Source organism: Neophocaena asiaeorientalis, unplaced genomic scaffold, assembly GCF_003031525.2.
Source record: "Neophocaena asiaeorientalis asiaeorientalis breed wild unplaced genomic scaffold, Neophocaena_asiaeorientalis_V1.1 scaffold16, whole genome shotgun sequence".
Lineage (NCBI taxonomy): Eukaryota > Metazoa > Chordata > Mammalia > Artiodactyla > Phocoenidae > Neophocaena > Neophocaena asiaeorientalis.
The window spans coordinates 3468987-3485398 of NW_020175446.1; positions in this window are offsets into that span (position 1 = coordinate 3468987).

The window sequence follows — 16412 nt, forward strand, 5'->3', positions numbered from 1 at the left end:
ATGAGTAAGAGGGAACTCCTCCTGCATGACTGCTTTTGAACTGGGACATCATTTTTTTCTTGCCTTTGAACTCGAGCTGAAACATCAAATCTTCCTGGGTCTTGAGAATGCCAACTTTTGGAGTAGAACTTACACCATCTGCTCTGCTGGGTCTTAGCTTTTTGACAACAGATCTTGGGACTTCTCAGTCTCCATATTCACATGAGCCAATTTCTTATAACATTTTATACAGAGATATAGATGAGACAGAGATATATAGATATAAGGATTTCTATCGTAAAATGATTACGTATGTAAAATATGTAGATGATTATGTATTATATATAAATCACACATACATACATGATTCATTATAAGGAACTGGCATTTATACACACACACACACACACACACACACACACACATACACACACACACACACACACACACACACATACACAATTAGTCCTGTTTCTCTGGAGAACCCTAACACACCCTCCTTCCCTTATCCCAGCTTGAAATACTTACATATACTTCTCATTCAACAACACCCATACCCACACCCGCGGCTGTGCCCTCGGCCTTGTCCCACTGCCAAAGTCTTAGTGAAGAACAAGGCAGTTTCATAACTGTGACATGTGCCTGGCCGAGCTGGGATCACTTAAGATACAGAGACAATGGAAACAGCATAGGACTTCAGAGTTCGCCAGTGGCCCCAGATTCATCCCACTGTCAGTCTCTTGAACTCCAAACTTGCGAATCTGGCATCTCTCTCCACATCCCTTCTCACGGTATTCTCCTCTTTTGCTGGTTCTCTTCCTCAAGTTTCTGTTCCTACACTGTACGCTTAGTGTTGTTTACTTTGCTGACATGTTAACCACCAGGATCCCCACACGTGACCTTGACGGCTTTAATTACATGGAGCAGTTCATATATCACTCATCTTTAGAACATCATGTCAGCTTAGAGAAATACGTATATTTACTTATTAGTGGTTGTTGTTCTTACTAGTGTCAGTTGGCATTTCAATATAATTTTAGTTGAATCAACTAATAAGAACCTGCTGTATAGCACAGCAGGTTCTTATTAGAACCTCCACTTCGCTGTATAGTAGAAACTAACACAACATTGTAAAACAATTATACCCCAATTAAAAAAATTTTTTTTGAGAAAATGCTTCAATTAAAATATACTTTTGGTTTGCCAACAATTTTTTTAAAATCACAGATCATTACATCTCAATTAAAAGTACCTATCTTTGAATGTGGTAATGCTAACAGGTAAATCAGACGTAAAAAAGATCATGCCCCAAGCTGAGGTTCAGTTTAATACAAGAGCTGAAATATAAGTGCAAGTTCAAATGAAGGAAAACTATATTAACCTTACTTATGCGTAAACGTATAAAACCCAAAAGGTATCCAATCCCAGAGTATTTTCAGTGCTTAAAACAGATTTTTTTAGAACCTCACATTTACTATGTCCTTAAATTTTCTTAAGGGATTTGAATTTCAGTTGTATTTATCAATCTAAAACACTTCTACCCATTGATTTTTAGATGATGGCTTGAATTAGATGATACTGAGTCACAGTCAATTTGTAAATATGTACATATAGCATAACTTTCTTGTAAAAGTTAGTAACATACAGATTAGCCAATTGAAAAATAACTAACTTGCTTTTATCAGCAGTTTTAAATAACAGCTAATCAAAGGGTAGACATTCATTTTTCTCTGAACAAAAAAACACTTGTTTCATTAAGCAACATGTTGACAGCTCATGATAAATTTAAAAAACAAATACAAATTTTACAAGCACATTAACTGTTAACAAAAAATGCAAAAGAAGATACTTTTGAAAAGGGTGATTGCTTCATGTAGATAATTTTTGTCACATTTACTTGAAATACACATGAAAGAGCACTGACGTTGAATAAGTTATCATAGAAATCCAGCTTTAATTTCTATAATACTACTACTTATGACTATATCAAAAGAAAAAGATTACAAGTAGCAGATGAAGTGGAAATAGCAGATCAAATAAACTGATGTTAAAAGCGTAAGCAGAGTATTCAAAGAACATTTTCATCCCTAAAGACACATTTTTGTTGAAACAAGATAGGAAAAACAGTTACATATATTAACTCCTCAATTGAAATTTACACAGAGTACCCTATTGAAGATCTCTTCCTCCATCTATCTACTGCTTCTAGAATAAATTACTTCTTTTTAGCAAGATATGAACACTTTGCTTCCTAACATGATTCCAGTGAAAACTATGCAAAAATTTAAGTGTCTTACGGAAATCTCTAGCTTCCACCTGGTTAAGAAGTGAAAATATTCCAAACAAAATTTTTAACTTATGAAGAGAATCCTCGTGCCTTTTTTACTGCTTTTTTTTTTTTTATAAATTTATTTTATTTTATTTTATTTTGGGCTATGTTGGGTCTTCGTTGCAGTGCACATGTTTCTCATTGTGGTGGCTTCTCTTGTTGCAGAGCACGGGCTCTAGGCAAGCGGGCTTCAGTAGTTGTGGCACACAGGCTCAGCAGTTGTGGCACACAGGCTTAGTTGCTCCGCGGCATGTGGGATCCTCCCGGACCAGGGATCGAACCCGTGTCCCTTGTATTGACAGGCCGATTCTTAACCACTGTACCACCAGGGAAGTCCCTTTACTGCTTTTTAATGTTACTGATGGAACTTAACGAGCATGTAATAATCCATTTGTTTTCTGAGCTCTGAGTTACCCAAATCAGCTAATAACCAACTTGCGGTGAAATTCTCATAGATTATTTAGTTTCTATAGTAACTCATGAAATTGATTTCTAGGAATGTCTTCTCCAATGCCAACAAAAGCCAACTTGTTGTGTAATAGGGAAGAACAAATCTGACTCCATATTAGATCTGTTCCTTTTATACTTTAGCCTTTGTGCTTTGTTGTTTGTGTTAGGCTGGCTCTGCACCTTTTGTAAAAGAATGTTGCCTACAGCCTGAAATATACAGGAGAGCCCATTCTCAGGGCTCTGATCTTTAAGAGTCCATTCATATAGAGATGAAAAGTTGCAGAACAGAGAATAACATGTGTCTTGCTGGAAGTTTACAGAAATATCATGACCTGACCTAGGCAGATAGCTGCAAGAACAAAGGATTCCTATACCAAGAAGGCTGCCACATCCAACCACACCCCTCCCTCACCTGACCTTTAAAAGTGCTTTGCTGAAATCCTTTGAGGAGTTTGGGGCTTTGGGGGTACGATCCACCTGTCTCCTTGCATGGCCCTGCAATAAACCTTTCTCTGCTCCAAACTCGAAGCTTCAGTTTGTTTGGCCTCACTGTGTGTCAGGCACAGGAAATTGCATTCGGTAACAGTTGCGGTGTGTACAGAGACCCTGCCTCAAGTGTCTCCTTCATGTACAGCCTCCTATCAAGAAACGTCAAAGCCCATTATGCGGTTTAAGACTGTTGCCAAATCATCCAAAGAACAAACAAAAGGTGAAACTGATAACACTACTGCGTTCTTCCAGAGACTGTCCAGCAGCTCTGATCTCAGCAGGAGAGCACATCCCAGGTAGAAATGGAGGTCTGTGCAGCAATGAGTGTCCTGTTTGGGGAGGGGACAGTGAGATTCCTTGAGGACCTCGGATCTTGTTCCATGGAGAGTGTCACAGGATCATCTGATTAGGATGGATTCTATTAACAAATAAATAAATCAATCTAAACCACTGAAAACAAGGCTGTGTAACAGGGTGTCCATCAGGACTGGGGGTAAAGTGTATTGCGTTTCACTACTTAGTTGTAGATACAGCTTCTCCAAGCATGAGATCTTTTTTTTTTTTTTTTTGCCGTACGCAGGCCTGTCACTGTTGTGGCCTCTCCCGTTGCAGAGCTCTGCCTCCGGACGCGCAGGCTCAGCAGCCATGGCTCACGGGCCCAGCCGCTCCGCGGCATGTGGGATCTTCCCGGACCGGGGCATGAACCTGCGTCCCCTGCATCGGCAGGCGGACTCTCAACCACTGCGCCACCAGGGAAGCCCGAGATCTTTCTTATGTCAGCAATGGAGTTAAGCTTTCTTTTCTTTAACTACCTAGAGAATTGTTCATCTATATTATGATATTTATCATCTTGAATCTTATATTCAAGATTCATAACTAGATGATAACTTTAGGTCTTTGTTTTTCTGATTCATTTTGAATTCCCCATAATGCTTACCCTGCATTATAGACAACAGATACTCATTAGTTATTTGTTAAGTAAGCTAATAAAAGACTCTCATAATCTCTTAAATATTGAGAGTCTAAATACAGCCACTTGCCATTGCACCTTTAGGTCAGTTCATTCAGATACCAAGGTGTTTTTCCTCTATCATAAATGACCCCCATTTAGGGTGTCTTGTCATAATATGATAGCAGGTGCCGATGTTGTCATGGTCTTCTGATAAATTCTAAATATTTCTCATTCTATGAGATTCCTGTTGTCTGCTCAAGACAATGGAATAATAGTATCTATTGTTTATAGATTTTCATAGAAAAATACAATTTTTTATTCTAAAGGCAAGAAAGAAATAGCATCACAAAGCACATATTTAAGAGTGGTGTATATAAAACAACCACTGGATAGAAAAAAATAATCCAAGGAGGAAAATCTTAAAACATGATGACACATTTACATAACTGCTTTCTTCTGTTTTCACTGTAGGTCATGGAGGAGAGGACATGCATAGGATACACTTTGTGTACTCATTTCCTCTCACCAAGCTCTCAGGACCTCTAATTTCCTACTTTATAGCCCCTCCAATGCAATTTACCCAACACCAAGGAGATAACCTTCAGAGAAAAAAACCCATAATAAATGTTTACTGATTCAAATAGCCATACCCAAAGCCAATTAAAATTAACAGAGATAAAAGCTGGTCATAAAACAATTTTATGACCTTGAACTAACAGAATATTTTTCATAGTTGATTTATCCTTCACATGAAAAGTTCTGATTTAAGAATCATTAATCAGAAACATGTTAGCCACCATGATGTGTACGTCCTCTAAAATCTCAGAGGCTTATTAACACAATAGGTTTACTTCTTGCCCACAGGAAATTCAAAAAGGGTGTTCTTGGTTGTCGTGTAAACGTCCATCTGGTCAGAAAAGGACCAAGGCTCCTCCCTCCTCTTAGCGTTCCGAGTCCTTGCATTCAGACAATGGTGGGAAAGATCGTGTTCATCACTTCTACTCCATCCCACTGGCTGGAAATCAACTATATGATGACCACACCCAAGAAGGGAGTATAATATGGATAATAACTGTATGACCAGAGAGGAAAGAAGTCTGGTGGACAGCCAGACAGTCACTGACACATAAATAACTTGCCTGCTCTTCCTTATATTTTAACATCTGTCACTGAAGAGGTCTAATATCCTTTGGCCAAAGTTCCTCATGAATACATGAGGATTCATGGATGAAAACAGCACAGAAACCATACTCTCTCAGAGGTACTTCTAAATTGTTCATCAATTCCTTTCCTCAATCTTCTTATATTTTCTTGAAAATTTGACTTATTAACGTGTAATCCTCTCCCATGACAAACACATGTAGCTGCTATCACTCGTCAAGGCGTCCCACAGATACAATGGTTTGTTGTTGTTGTTGTTTTTGGTTTTTTTAGAAACTGTCAAAGAAATTTTTTCTGTGAACATATTCACTTGAAACACAACTTTGTTCCAACAGCTGTATCGGCCGTCACTTCCGAAGCCAGATCAGCATCCAGCCCTCTGAGGGCACCTGATACTTGGACGCTCGCTCCCCCTGTTCTTTCCAAGTCAAGTCAGAATGACTTCAGCTCACGTCGGGTTCTCACTTGCTGCCTCATAAAGCTGTCCTCGACATAATTTAGGAACCATTTGATAGCTTTAGTTATAACCCAACAGATGTCTAGGTAGTTAAATTCCCCTGGAGTATGAGGCCATACAATTTGGAACTCTTTGAAAGTGGTCCCGTATTTTCCATTGTTGCTATTTGCCCAGTCCCAAGAGACTCTAGCAGATGCCAGAGATACCCCTGGAGTTTCTTCTCTCCTCTTCATTCTTTCCATCCTCTGCTAACACCCAACAGTTTTTTTTATTACCCAACTACAGTCCCTTGGCAATACAAGTCAAAATAGCATCCTGAATATAACTGATCCCTCCTCAAAAGGTGAAAAGGATTCACGCGTGACATATTTTCAGTATGTTACACAAGACACAAAAGGAAGATGACGTTGCTTCATTATATTGAACCAGCATTTCGAGAATTCAGAAGGAAAATAGCACTCTTATAATCTAATAACACTACAATGTACCATTATGCAACACTATTAAGGTTTATGTCCTCTGTTTCAACCTTCAAAATGAGAATGCATAGGAAAAACGTAATTTGGACTTTTAACAGAGGCAACTGAGTTTTTCTACCTCTCCACGTACCTTATTAATTATCCTCTATGTGCTCCTGTTTGCATTGATTTCCACTGTACCACATGAACTGTCCATCATTGACTGGGAATGCAACCTCCCTTCTAATCTTCTAAAATCCTCTCTCTCTCCCACCCTGCTCCTCACACAAACACAAACACCCAAAAACTCATACAGCCTCCACAATCCACACTATACAGAACCGGCATTAAATTGAGTCAAGGGTACAGAGGCCAAGAACCCCATGCCCTATTTTGTGGGGTAGGATATTTTAACCAACATGTATCTGTGATGCGATCTTGATTTGCCAAGAAACAGACTCAATCCAGAAATTAGAATCTGAGTATAATGAGAACCTGACGATCCTTTCACTAAGACAGAAGGAAAAAATATTATTATAGGATCATAAAACCAACTATACGAGAATGAACTCTAAAGAGGGGCCAAAAATTCTAGGCAATATTCTCCACTCACAGAACAAACACAATTCATTAGGATGAGATGTATTTCCTCTCACTGAGAAGATATGAGATCAGTTTTATTTTGGACCTCCTATTGATCACACCACACACAAGACTTTCAAATTCATAGGTCATGTTTCCACAGACACAATCATCTAATTCACCTATGTACTGCATAAATTAAACATCAAAATAAATAGCGCCTATTAAACAGTATATTTGTTTTAGAATTTCAATATTCACTAAATAGACTGAGTTTTTGAGATTTTTAGGAGAATTTTTCTTCAGAGATTTTTTTACCCAGCTCTCCATAGCACTAAAATAGAGCTATACGAGAAGTAAGGGAGCATGTTGTGGGATAATGGTTCTTCATGTATTTCTGGGACCTAATATAAGGCCAGGTACATAGTAGGCACACAGCAAAAATTTCTTGCCTTTCAAAAATTATCTTGAGGACATTATGCTAAGTGACGTGAGCCAGATGGAGAAAGACAAATACTACATAGCCTCACTTATATATGGAACCTAAAAGAGACAAAGTCAAACTCACAGTAACAGAGTAGAGAAGTGGTAACCAGGGACTGAGGTGGGGTAAAGAGGGAGAGGTTGGTAAAAGGGTACAAACTTTCATCTCTAAGATGAAGAAGATCTGAGGATATAATATAAAACATGGTGACTATAGTTGATAATACCATATGGCATAACTGAAGTTTGCTAATAAGAGAGTAGAACTTAAATGATCTCACAAAAAATAATTATAAATTTCTTGTGAAGGGTACAGTGGCTTTTTGTTTTCATGAATGTTTACACTGGAGAACTCCTATCAACCGAAATTGCTTATGTGTACATATTGGTGTTTACAAATTGACTATACATGTCTTTATTTGATCAAATAAAATTCACCTCAATATTCTTTTTATTTTAATTGAGGATATCATACATATTTAATAGAAACTTTATGCACTTAACTCATCTTTCACTCCTAAGCCACAGAAAATAAACAAGCCAAATATTAATTAGGCATTGGTGGAGCTCTCTGCTGATTCTCCTGGGATTGACTTGGCATGTGGACACTGAAGTTGATTTTCTGAAAATACTGTATCCAGTTCCTCGACTATAGCTCATCCAAATGCCTGAAGAAGAAACTTAAGTTGATGCCATTTATTTCTAAGCATCTTTCTTTACATAGCTGTGTGTGGTCCTAAAACACAATTTACAAAGAAGTGTTTAAAAAAAAAAAAGGTGTTTATTACAGTCGCCCAGACTTAGGTGTACTATATTCTTATCAGGAGGTGTCTCCCATAATTTCTTCTGTGTGGTTTCTAAATAATCTGTGATTAGTCACACAAGTTTACACGATCAAGTAAGTTCAATAATACTAGATCTCTAGTTTGACCGCATCATACTTATGTACCTGCTTTTTCCAGACAGAACTGAGGGAGGGTGAGTGGCCACCAGTTGCTCAGTCTTCTGTCTTCATACTCAAAGCTGCTATGTACCTACTCTTCATTTTAAACACCCTTAGGAATAATGCAGTTGAGAGAGAATTTCACAACATTTTTTTCTGTAACAGTCTACATAGGAAGTTAATGGGAGTTTAATTTCTCCTTCATAAGCCCTCATGGGTTTTGCCCACGTGTTCCTCGCTCAGGCAGCGAGACCTGAAGTGTGGGAGAGGGTGGGGGAAGCTGAACTTCCAGATACCTCCAAGCACCACCCGACCCCCTACGAAATAAGTGGTACCAGAGAAGTCCAGAATTTCTTTTTAGTACGCTAAGTCCCCTACATCCAAAGAGTTCCATTCCGAGAGTGTGCTCATAAGTCCCATTTGTTCATAAATCTAACGAAGTTAGTCTAGGTACCCAACTAACACAATCGGCTCTATAGTACTGTACTGTAATAGGTTTATAATACTTTTCACACAAATAATACATAAAAAACAAACACAAAAAATAAAGAAAACATTTTAAACCTTACAGTACAGTACCTTGAAAAGTACAGTAGGACAGTATAACAGCTGGCATCCAGGGGCTGGCATCGAGTGAACAGGCAAGAAGAGTTACTGTCTGGAGGAGGGAGAGGAGGTAGGAGATGGTAGAGCTGAAGGATCCTCAGCAATAGGAGACGGAGGACAAGCTGCAATTTCACTCACACCTGACGCTGATGGAACGCACGTGCACATCTTTGAAAGTTCGCAACTTGAAGGTCCGTAGGTAGGGGACCTTCATACGTATATGTGTAGACAAACCAAGACCAAGAGGCCTCCCACTCTGCCCACCATGCTTCCTGGATTCACACCCCTCACACATCTCCTTGCCCACTTGGAAGGAAAAGCCCTTCCCTTCTCTATCCTGTGTTTCCAACCCAAACAAGCCAAAAAAGGCAATTATAAAGAACAAAGTTTAATGAAACAGGAAACAAATATAGCATAGAAAAAGGCAGCCATGCCCAACTGATTGTTTTTGAAAAGCGAATAAAATCAATAAACCCTTAGTAAGACTAATAAAAAATTAAAATAGAAGGCACACAGTACCAATATCAGAAAAAGGAAAAAAAAACACTATAGATACTATGTACATAATAACTTTTTATAAGAATATTTATGAACTCTTTGCCAATAAATAAAACATTTAGATGAAATTGACAACTACAATTTTAGAAAAACACAAAAAACCAAACCAAGTATTTTTAAAAATTTTAAATGACATTTTCCTCTATGTATTAAAAAATTAAATATAGAACTAAAAACTTCTCAAAAAGAAAACACTTTGCTGAAAGGGCCAATGAAATAAGGCAATAAAATGAAATGAAAAGTCTGAGGATTGGGAATAGTAAAACAACTACTCATTTTCCCCACATGACATTACAGTATTTATAACAAATACAAAAGAATCTAGAAACAGTATTAGAATTAGTAAACAAATTTAGCAAGGTTTCTGTTATTAAAAAAAAATCAGTGATATTGCTACTTAATGAACTGGAAAATAAAAATTTTAAATATCTTCATTACAATAGCATCTGAAAATTATCTAATTTCAGAAGCTATGCATGATCTCTACACAAAAAAGAGTTATAAAAATATAAATAAGAATATTTAAAAAGAGCTAAATAAAGGAATATACCATGTTTACATACTGGATGATTTAATGTTATAACATTCATTCTCTCCAAATTGATACATATATTCAATACAATCCCAATAAAAGTCTAAACTAAATTTTTTGGGGGGAAAGAGTAAATTGAAAAGATGATTCTAAAATTTATATGAAAGTGCAAAGCCAAGAACAACCATGGTAATCTTGAGGAAAATGAAGGCTGGAAAGCTTACACTACAAAATATTGTAATTATTATAAAGCTCCTGTAATTAAAACACGGTGGTACTTGCACAAAGTTGGACAAATAGAGCTAATGAATATGATAAATAATCCCCAAACTGGCACTCACATATACAGCCTCCTATACTGTGACAAAATTCTAAGGGAAGTCCAGCAGGAGAGTGATCTTTTCAATAAATGGTTCTGGAGCAAACACACATAGAAAAAAGGAAAAAACTAACTTTGACTCCTATACCTCACACCATGTGAAAAATAATTTCCAAGGGAATTCTAGACCTAAATGTAGAAGTAAAGTGATCTGATGAGTGCCAAAATTTTCTTCAACAGAATACATGAACACTAAACATAAAAAAAGTACAGACAACATCAATTTAAGAAATTCTCTTCATCAAAAAACACCATTAAGAGAGTGAAAAAACAAGTCACACACCTCTTCTTCCCTCATTCTATGTTAACATGTGACAATGAAAGAGCCCGTGCAAAAAGGCAACTTCCGGTGATTTGTGACGTATCTATCCATCCATCCACCCACCCACCTATTCACCTACCTGCCCATCTATCCATCGACTTACCCATCCACATCCCATCCATCCACCCACCCATCCGCACACACACCTGTATCTATGTACATGAATCTATGTGTATATATGCATATCTGTGTGTATGTATTTGAAGTACAAGTGATAAAGACATTAAAAGCAAATGAATTTGTACATCAGATCTCTTGATTGATGTCCCTAGGTCACTAAGTTAGTTACCTTTTTCACATCTGTAAAAGGCAGATATTAATAATAATATCTCATCGCATAGCTGTATGACTCAAGTGAAAGCACCATGAATCATACGAAGCATTACTTGGAGGTCAGCGTATTTTGTCATGATAATTTTTGACATACTGGAAGTTCTTTAGTTCTGTGACTAAATTCAGTGGACATTGCCCTGTTCTTATGCTTGTCACAAAAGAAACTTTGACCTTGAGTCAATGATGGGATTTTTTTCCTATAAATGAATTCTCCAGAATCATGACCACCTTGTGATCTATCTTAAAGGCTAAGAACTGCCGGGTGATGCTCTTAGCTACAGGAGCATGGGCTTCTCTGTCCTCAGGAGACACAAGGGACCTAATGTAGGTCTGGTTCAGAGAATCAGGGTAACGTACTCACCCTAAGCAAGGACTGCTCTTCCTTTTCTTGCCTTATGAGGGATTTAATATGTTATCTTACAGACACAGTTATACAAAATTTGAAAATAGCTCTGGAGTCACCATTCTCTCCTTCTACTCTGTCCCGGACAGTCACTTTATAAAGAGCACTACTTGGCAGAATTCTAAGGAGTCCGTTATGAGCATGTTTTCATGATGTTATCATATTCTTCTCCTATTAGATGGAAATTCAAATGTTTCTAAACTCCTGAAGCTACGTAACTATTATCCTTGGAAGTTCTTTAAAAAAAAACAAAAAGAATGAAGAAATGTGTTACTTTTAAAAACTGATTAATGTTCACATCACAGGATTTTGAGCACATTGTCTAAATAATAACTATTACTCATAACATGCGGACAAAAGCGGTCATACGATGGACAGTAAATGCTACTTTACTGAAAACAGGTCACGGGTGGAGATGAACTTTCTTGACAATATGAAGTAATAAGAAATTTAGAAATCCACTGCTTTGAAGATGGATTATCACGTACCAGTCTACTGCAAAGTGTACCTGAAACATTTTGATTTTTCACTCAGTTACAAACAATAGGCTTCCTATAACGCTGAGGTGAGAATGATTCCAAGATGGACTCTGAGTTGAGCGAAGGCTATGACTGACTCGTGAAGCCCTCCATGGACGCAGGAAGATGCCAAGGCTGCACAGACGCACATTCGTCATCCTGTGTGTTTAGGCTGTTTGCACAATCTGTTCTCCTGTTCAGACCCTTATAACCATCTGCGACCTGGGCAATGCCGTGTAGGTCCACCAAGGAGGCTCCAACCAACTGCAAGGGCATCAGACATCAAATACAATGATGTACTCCAAAAACGGTATTTTGTTTGTACGACTGACAGGCTACCAAGTCCAAAACCTGAATTTATTACCTTCTGCCAAACCTCTTTTTGTCATGTTTTCCTTACTCTAAATTGCGTCATTCAAATTCAGGGCCACTATGTACAGCTGTGTAGGGCTCTTCAAACGCCAGTGGGTACCACTCACATAACATGCAGTGTTAATGGGAGCAGGGGACCTGCCACGCCCCCCTAGTAATCCACACCAAAAACCTAGACTCCACCATGTCCTTAAATCCAGTGGTCAACACATCCTTCCACCTCAAACCCCTCCCCCCCAAACGGCCTCTTCACGCCCCCGCGGGTTGCTTCGGGTCAAGCTGCCTGCCTGTAGCGTGAGCCGTGGCAAGAACCCGCCTCCCTTCATGGCCGCTCCTAACCCAAAAACCACGATCGATCGGCAGAGTCACATGTTTAAAACACATACTGGCTATGACAGCCCTTATTTAAATACTCCAGTGCCTTCCCACCAGCCCACAGCATAAAGTCCCAAACTCCACAGCCTGGCCCTCTGCCTTCCAAGATCAGACCCCACCTCACTCTCCATCCTCATCTCAGGACAGACCCTCCTGAGCTGCAGCCCCGTCCCAGCCCTGACACCTCTGCTCCAGCCTTGGCAGAGAATGCAGGGTTCCTCGCATGTGCCGTGGTGTTTGTTCATCTTCCGCCTTCTCACATCTTTTGTAATCTCTCCAGCCCCACCATCCATAAAATGCGTGTTTTCAATTGTCCCCTCCTTGAAGTTTTTACTTCTCCCTCTGTCCTGCTTCAATGCTCTGTTCGCCTTGTTAATGTCTAACCACACTGAAAATAACTATGTCCACGTCACTTTTCCCTACCAGACCATTAGGCCCTTGAGAATGGGAAAGGAATGGTCTACAGCTATATCCTAAGCAGCTAACACAATGACTGGTACTCAGTGAGGCCCAATGAATGCTGCTGAATGCATTAATAGAGGTTTTAAATGTTACCAAACCTCCTCTTTCTATTGTTTAAGTAAACTCATAAAATTAGCATCAGCAAAGAGATGCTACCTATGTATATTAAGATCATATACATGGAGAACAGAAACAAAAATATAGAATACATAAATATTTCAAAGAAAATGAAGGTAAGTGATGATGGAGAAAAATCTTGTTTAATACAATTTTTATTTCATAAAATGCATTTCATTGAGAATGCCATCATAGAAGATTATTGCCCATTCATGGTATCTTGCTTTAATTCAAAGGTCAATGGGTTTCTCCATTAGAAATCGTATTTTCTTGTTTCAAAATAAGATTTGAAAAAATAAAATCTCATTATTCTAATTCCATAATAAAATATTAACATAAATTTTATAAACTGCATTTTAAGTGGATGATTTTTAAAATAATTCTAATATAAGCTTGTACTTGGCAAATAAAAATATAGGATATATAGCTGAATCTGAATTTCAAATGAACAATCATTGAATTTTTTTAGTGTAAGTATGTCCCATGTGACATTTGGGGTACACTTATAATAAAATTATCCATTATTTATATGAAATTCAAATTTAAATGGTGGTTCTTTATTATATGTGGCAACACTGTTCTAACAAAACGTTACAGAATGTGGTGAGTTTAGAACTCACAAAACCCCACACTGATATTTTGTCAGCCTTTAAGGATAGATACAGATGGGGCTTCCCTGAGGGCGCAGTGGTTAAGAATGCGCCTGCCAACGCGGGGGACACGGGTTCAAGCCCTGGTCCGGGAAGATCCCACATGCCGCGGAGCAGCTAAGTCAGTGCACCACAACTACTGAGCCTGTGCTCTAGAACCCACGAACCACAATTACTAAGCCCACGTGCCACAACTACTGAAGCCTGCATGCCTAGAGCCATGCTATGCGATGAAGAGTAGACCCCGCTAGCTGCAAGTAGAGAAAGCCTGCGCACAGCAATGAAGACCCAATGCAGACAAAAAAAAAAAAAAGGATAGATATAGATGTAGTTAGCAATAGAGAAACAGATACAAACATGGATATAAATTCCACGCAAACTTTCCTGTTATGCTATAAAACTGTAATATTCCCAGATATAGTTTCTTCTTGATAAATAAAAAAGAATAATGATACTGATATTTTATTCAATTTAAACCACAACTATACTTTCTGGACTTGTGGGTGTTCCGTATTCTGGGAAGCTACGCCATAGAGTTTTAATTATTTACCGTAAAGTTTACCCAGTTGTATTAACATTCACACTGAAGAATGACCCTGAATAATCTCAGGGCAATTTCTTCCAATAAGTTTTCTTTCTATACAGCCTGAGCTCACATAGCTCTTTGACTGAAGAGCTAATTGACTAATTGGTCAAAAAGAATCCAAGTATTTTTCACAACTGCATTTTAATTTAATGATAAGATGTTTCACTTAATCCCCTAACCACAAGAAAAGTACAACAAACAGTTTGTTTTCAGCCAGCGTGTAGACACCTAGGAGCTCAGTAGACCTTTAAAGGCCTGGGACTAGATGGAAATTCTTCTCCTGGTAGTTTTAAACATATTTTTGAAGTCAAAGAGTAGGTCACTAAGAACATGCGGTAATAAAAGAGATGCCATAAGGATTGATCTGCTCTCAGGGACTTCCCTGGTGGTGCAGTGGTTAAGAATCCACCTGCCAAGGCAGGGGACACTGGTTCGAGCTCTGGTCCAGGAAGATCCCACATGCCGTGGAGCAACTAAGCCTGTGTGCCACAACTACTGAGACTGAGCTCTAGAGCCCGCGAGCCACAACTACTGAGCCCACGTGCCACAACTACTGAAGCCCGTGAGCCTAGAGCCCGTGCTCCACGACAAGAGACGCCACCACAATGAGAAGCCCGCATACCACAATGAAGAGTAGCCTCTGCTCGCCACAACTAGAGAAAGCCTGTGCATAGCAACAAAGACCTAACGCAGCCAAAAGTAAATAAATAAATAGATTTAAAAAAAATAAAAAGAATTGATCTGCTCTCTTTATAAGTGAAGTATCAGACCTGGATAAAATTTACATGACTTAAACATAACAGGAAAAATGATAGTTCTAACAAAAGATTCTATGACAAAAGACAAAAAGAAAGGAGGCCACAGCACAAGAAAGAGGAGGAAAATTACTTTACTGCCGAAAGTAGAAAGGTATTTCAGAAGGGTATGCTTTAGAAGACCAATAGAAGGTAAGATATTTGTTGAAAAATGATGTACGAAATACTAGATTTTTAAACCAGAGGCAGATTCCAAAAGAAATATGACCAAGCAACAAGCCCAAAGTAAAGGTGAGTCAAATGAAAAAGGAATGGTTTGTATATAATAGAAGCAAGTTTGATTATAGAAATTTAACATGCAGTAGAACTGGCAATGAACAGAAATGACTTCAGAAAACTGAATTACTAGCGTGGATGACAAGCTTGAGAAACTCCCCAGTTTTCATGAGCAAGAAAGACAAAGAGGTAAATAAAATCTGAGAGAAGGTATAAAGTGGGAACAAGGGGCATGAAACTACATCTAATTTGTGTTCTTGGAAAACAACACAGAGCACCGCAAATAGAAGGAACACTAAAAACATAGTAGAAAAATAATTCCTGGGGCCAAAGACTTGACTCTCCCAGTTAAAGAGCATTCTGAATAGCAGTAAAATTATTTTTAAAAAATTAAACATTTAGATCCCATCAAACGAAAGCGTTCCCTTGAAGCGAGAGAAAAGAATTACAGACATTAAATTTTAAAAATTAGACCAAATCCAGCAGTGAGAAGCCCACGCACTGCAACGAAGAGTGGCCCCCGCTGGCCGCAACTAGAGAAAGCCCAAGTGTGCAGCAACAAAGATCCAATGCAGCCAAAATTAAATAAAAATAAAATAAATTAAAAAAATATTAGACCAAATCCAAAAGAGTTGAAGTCAGATGTCTTCTTCCCAACATCAAATAGTCTTCCACAATTATACTGGAAAAGTTGATGACTTAAAATCCTATATTCAGTAATTCATTCAACAAATATTTATCAAGGACCAATTTGTACCACACATGGGGCTAGAGTTCATGTTCAACTTAGGGAACTTCCTGCTAAATTCATGCTTGAAGGTGATAGGAGGCTTAGGAAGTAAGTCTCCTAACCTCCCTTTGCAGGGTGGCATTTGTAAGCATTGT